This window comes from Vipera ursinii (assembly GCF_947247035.1).
Source record: "Vipera ursinii genome assembly, chromosome: 5".
Taxonomy (NCBI): Eukaryota; Metazoa; Chordata; class Lepidosauria; order Squamata; family Viperidae; genus Vipera; species Vipera ursinii.
Window position 1 is genome coordinate 24,164,276 of NC_139518.1, and position 6,079 is coordinate 24,170,354.

At 35.2% G+C, this 6,079-nt stretch overlaps 1 protein-coding gene across 1 annotated transcript in view; it reads right to left on the minus strand.

The window, feature by feature from the left end:
* MME (membrane metalloendopeptidase) overlaps nucleotides 1-4,899 on the minus strand; it is a 124,262-nt gene extending 119,363 nt beyond the window's left edge. Inside the window, exon 1 of the mRNA XM_083363650.1 lies at nucleotides 4,872-4,899. The gene's annotated coding sequence lies outside the window, so the exon portion shown is untranslated. The remainder of the gene's footprint in view (nucleotides 1-4,871) is intronic.
* Nucleotides 4,900-6,079: the final 1,180 nt, after the last annotated feature.

Sequence of the window (6,079 nt, forward strand, 5' to 3'; positions counted from 1 at the left end):
TTAAAATTTAAACTCTCAGAAAGGATGACTTTGCACAACTGCAAACAGCATCCCCCTAGTGGTGGAGGCTATAGTGAATATAATTGTTTTAGTACTATTTTCCTTGTTAATGTAGTTCAATTACTTTATAAAATATAAAGATAAAAATAATTATATGTATATGTTTTTTTTATTGAAAAGTTTTAAAATACAGTTTTCCTTTAAAAAACCCCCCTTCCCCCTCCCTATACCCCCCCTACCTCCCCCCAACCTCCCTCCCTCCCCCCCTCCCTCCACCCCCCCTCCCCCCCCGACTTCCCAGAGCTAAATACAAGGTATATATGTATAAAAAAGCAATCATAAACAACCATATACTAACAACTATAAGTTCTAAAATCCATCACTCTCTAGCTTATATAGGATAAAACACACCTTACCAATATTAAATATATATAAAAAACTAGAATAAAAAAAAGAAAGAGAAACGAAAGAAGACTCTTCTTGACCCTATACTTGTTCTGGATAAACTCAATCCATTTTCTCCATTCCATAATATAACGTTCTTGCGAATGATCTTTCAAATAGGCCGAAATCTTCGCCATCTCTGCCAGGTCGGAAATCTTCTGCATATTCCACCAGATTTTTATCCAAAAAGCCTTAACCTTCTTACATGTCCACCATATGTGAAAATATGTTGCATCCTCATCACCACACCTCCAACATTTAGGCTGATAATTCGGATACATACTTGCAAGCTTTTTAGGATCTAAATGCCATCTATAAAACATTTTGTAAAAGTTCTCTCTTAGATTTTGAGCTTGAGTAAATTTTACGTTTCTCACCCAAATCTTTTCCCACGTGTCCATTGTAATAACTTCCTGGATGTTTTGGGCCCATTTAATCATACAATCCTTAACAAGCTCTGTTTCCGAGTCAATCTCTATCAATGCAAGATATATCCGTTTAATATGTGCTGGTCCCTGATTTCTAATCTGCTTTGTCAAATTTTCATCAGTCATTGTAAATCCGTTTTTCTGGTCTTCTTTCCACCTGGCCTGTAATTGAATATATTGAAACCAAGTTTGAACAACCTTCTCTTCTCGCAAGAGGCTATATGATTTCAAACACCAAACGTTCCTTTCCAAACTTAAAATTTCCTTGTACGTAGTCACATCATGTTTGAAACCAGCATGTATATTTTCTATTGCGTGTTTTGGAATTGCCCACAATGGTATCTTGCTGCTTAGCTTATGTCTATACTTCTTCCAGACTCTCAGCAATGCCTGTCTTAAAATATGCATCCTAAACACAGTATCTACCTTCTTATCATACAACAAATATGCATGCCAGCCAAACAACAAATCATGGCCCTCAAGATTTAATAACCTCAATTGCGTCAATATGTATATAAGTTTTAAAAAATTCCCTTCTCAACCCAGTGGGTGGTTTCCTCAATCAAACGCCTGGGAGTGTGATGTTTTTTGTGCAGTAACTTATCTGTTGCCAGCAGCTGTTCCTAGCACAGAGTTTTGATGTTCCTGGGATCTATTGGAGCCACTCTCCCAGTTTAGGAATCACAGCCTGTGTGCTCCTATCATCACTGGGACCACTTTGGCCTTGATTTCCCAGATCCTCTCTTGTTTTTCTTTCAGCCTTGCTATACTTCTCCAAAACTGCACATATTTTATATATAAAAAATTATGTCCCACCCAACTCCTAACAACTCTGGGCAGCATACAAATGATTTAAAAGATAAATAAGACAATAAAACAAGTATCCCTCAACCCCTCCCCCACAAAAAAGAGCCCAAACCAAAGCAGAAATGGCAAAATAACAAACTGGGTGGAAAGAAAAAGAAATGAACCTAAATTACAATGGTTGAGTAATCCTTACGAAAGGCCTGGTGACACACAGACACAGACACACACACAAACAGAGAGAGAGAGAGAGAGAGACAGAGATGTATACACACACATATGCATACATACACATCTATCCATATATATGCATTTTTAAAAAAGTGAGCAGGGAGAGCGATATTCATTCCTTGGTCGTCTTTCTTATGGAATACACTGTTTTGGAAAGTCCAACCATATCAAACATTTCTCTATTCAGCCAAGTCCAACATCTCTCAAAGCCATCTAAACATTTTAAGGAAAGTAATACTTTTTTTACATGATAGGCTCAAAGGCAAGCATCCAATTATTAATTTTTGAAGAAATATTAGAAGTTTAAATAAAATTACCTCTTTAAAAAAAATTGAAGTATAGAAACATCTTTGTTAAGAAAAACCTAAATCTAAAAAATAAGTTTCTCAAATGCTTGCAGCAAGATATTAATTTATTTTAATTTGCAATCCTAATATCCTCTCTACCGAGTTCAATCCAACTTACTTTTTAATAGGCCTTTTTAGTTAATTTTCAGCCTCAAAAGCTCTTGCTGTGTGTTTTGTTTTTTTACTAACCCAAGTTCCAGAAGCATTTACTTTTTATGCTTCTACTTTTATTTTAATCCGTAGGGGGTTTCTCAAGAACAGTAGTATAATAAAGGCCTAAACTTTTATAAAAGTTCCCTCCCCCATTTAAACGTCTTAAAGAAGTTTTTAAAATGTAGTTTTGGAAAGAATAAGGTGATTATTATGTTTTTTTTTCTATGCTTGCCCTGTCATCTTCAAAGTAGTTTCATAAAATCAAACAATTCGAAAAGCTTAAAAGCAAAACTGAAGCAAAAGTACACAAATGCCAATCTAAATGTATTGTGTTGCTTGTAAATTTCGTAATAAATGTCATTCCAGGCTCAAGAAGATCAATACCTGTCAAGTTAGATTTGTAGGCAGAATGAATAACTGGGTTGGCTGAAAAGAGCAAGCTACGGGAACTTGATTCCTACAGAGTCACATGGTTGATCTCAGAAGTATGCCATTTCTTCCTCACAATCTATTGAAGCCAGGTCTATTTAAAGTTGAACTAAGGTAGTCTGACAGAAAAAGTTTTGGAACAAGACTTCGTATATAACAATCTTTACACATGAAAAGAAAATGCTGTCCCTCAGTTATTTTATGCAGTATCGCTTTGGCAGTTTGCCTCAACCTTGTGCCTTCTATAACACCTGGAACCAAAGTTTCCCAAGTTCCTAATTTGCATGGCCATATCTGCAAATTGTGAATGATCATATATATCTAAAATACCATGTCTGTTGTAATCCAGGTTGAAGAAGATAGCTCATTGAGTGGGTCTCTAAATTATACCATATTGTAAAGAGGAGGGATGTGTAAAGCTTGTCTAAAACATTCTAATGGCTAAGTTCTTATAAATCAAAATTAACCTAGCATATCCTTCAGACCTACCCTCATGTGGATAATCTGTAGTCCAGTATGTCATTCAAACCAACTCAGCAACCACGAATGAGCATGTTCTGTTAACAGGAAACGTGTTTGAAATACAAATAATATTCAAGCTGGTTTCCATGACAGGTGTTACTCCAAAGAAAATGTGGGTAGGCTTTTAGGCATTATAACCTTTTCTATAACAAGTGGCAGCCTTTAACAATGTTGGCTGATCCCAAAAGAGTAAGAAGAGTCAGACTTGGTTGGCACCTGGATGTGAGAAAAATTAGGAAATGTCATGACTGTAGATTAGGTAATCAAAAAATTAAACTTCTTCCTTATTTTGGGGTGAAGGAAGGTGTGTTTTCAAGTCAGTGTTGACTCCTGACCATTGCCTGGACAAGTCCCTTCAGTTTTCTTGGCAAGGTTTTGGATGTAATTTGCCATTGCCTTGTTCTAAGAGTAAGAGAAAGTGATGGGCCCAAGGTCACCTAGCAGGTTTGGTGCATGGACAAATTCTGTCGAGATTTCAGAAGTGTTTCTTCCTAGGTCTGAGAGTGAGTGAGTGGCCCAAGATCACCCAGTTGCTTTGTGACTAAGGTGAGACTAGAATTTACCATCTCCCAATTTCTAATTTGGTGTCTTAACCACTAAACCAAACTGGCTCTCTTCCTTATTATTAACAATATGTTTGTTTTCATGTAGTCACTAGGAGACAACTTAAAATAGGGATCTTAACTTTTTAAAAATCCTGCTACTTGATCTTTCAGAGGCTTTCAATCAGATTACTGCCCTACAATATTTATGAGAAATAATATAAAATGGAAATTGGTGGCTTTGGAGGTATACTAAGCATATTCTATAGTATAATTTCATGAACTGCTCAATCTTGAGCTCTTTCATTATTCCTTTCATGTTTGGTCCTGATTTCAAGCTTCACTGTATTATTTTACCATTCTATTTTTTTATACATTTCATACTTTTTAAAAAAATGTTGTAAAGCACTTGTTGTTAATAGCTGGAACACATTATAGAAACTAATAACAATGGCAATAATATTTAAAACAGTTTTGCTGGAAAGTTTCTAATCCAATAAACAACACTGGAAGAAAATAAGGAAAGGAAAAATCTTTAAAATAATTGAAGAGACCAATTCTACTATGCATAATATTCTGGAGAAAAAAATCAGGAGCCAAGACTATAAGCCACTGGGGCTGCAATGTAAATCACTAGAATGTCAAGGAAAAAAAAAAGACTGAGAACATATTATAGCCCATGAGATATTTCTAGGTGCAACACGAAACCCTCTATGCTACTTCCATTTAGTGGGTAAAGTAGAAAAAAATTTAGTGAGAAATTTACATAAGAACTCTGTTCGAAGTCAAACTACTTCTGGATTTATTAACACATATTGTTAATTGTGGTTGAGAACAAATAGATATATATGTAATCCAGATGCCAACTATTTGAAACCAATATATATATTTATTTATCAAATTTCCCATTTCTTGGTTTCCACCAATTTAGCAAGTATTTCAAGAAAAAAGCAGCTTTGACAATTCTGTACGTCTCCTTCACCTCCTCGCTTCCATTCCCCTTCCTCTGTCCCTGCCTGCCATCAGACATGTGCATATTACCTGAAATAAGGGCGTGGATGGCACTCCCAAGGGATTTATTTTATACTCCCCTTTTGTGTGCAATAAGTGGAGGAAATGCAGCAACTTTGGATGAGACAACATAGAATATTATTCTTTCCTCTTGCTCAGTGCTTAGAGGTCAATAGAATACCACTGTCTTCAATTCGTTTCTGAGGAATTCAGAAATAAAACAATACTGGTGTGTAAGACTGTTTCAATATGAAGGATTTTTTTATATAAGTGTGTATTGTGAAGCTGTCTCTTGCATTTCAGTAGTTCAGTATGTAGTCCTAAAATACATACAATGGAAGATTATTCAATTGCAACTGAAAACTGTTAATTGTTGTTAAAATTCTCACCAGTACTCTCTGGGATTGACTCTTATTTGCAGGCAAAGTTCATACAATACGCACACAGAAGGCAAGTTAGCTACTTATGAACAAATTAAGGGGGAAAATGAAGCCATTTACTGTTCATTTGTGTAACAATACAGACTATGACAAGATTTCTGTGTCTTTCATAAGTAGCAAGCCAAAACAATCTCAACTTCTTACCTTATTTTTATTTGCTGTCCCTTTATTCCATCTATTTTCCGTAGACCTAACCACATAGCAGTCAGATTTAAACAAAACCATCCCCCACAGCTGGGCTAATAGCAACCTCAGACCACATCATTTTTTTTTTAAAAAAAGTCCAAATCTGCAGGTTCACATTCTTCATTTTTATAATAAAGGATTTCATGTCATCTTGAGAGGAATGCATTTATTACTGCAAGTGGACAGTAATTCATGAATGCTTATGTAATAATAAATGTATTAGTTTTTATGATTCCATAAAACTAATCATTATATTTTCTCTAAAAGCCTAACATGACTCTTTGGAAAGTGTTAGTCATGTCATTAAGGAAATAAACATTTTGATGGATAGCTGGCAAATATCTATTCTGATTAAACTTTTTCATGGCTTATGAGGTAACATGAGATTGGCACAGAATTTAAGCATGATTGCTCTTGTCTTATTTTTGCTTGCCTGGACTGGCATGTTTCAAGTGCTGTTGTGTTACATTTAATATACAGAGATGCTTAAAAGTTTGTGAATCCCTTTGAGTTTTCAATGTTTCTGCATAAATCTGTCTTAA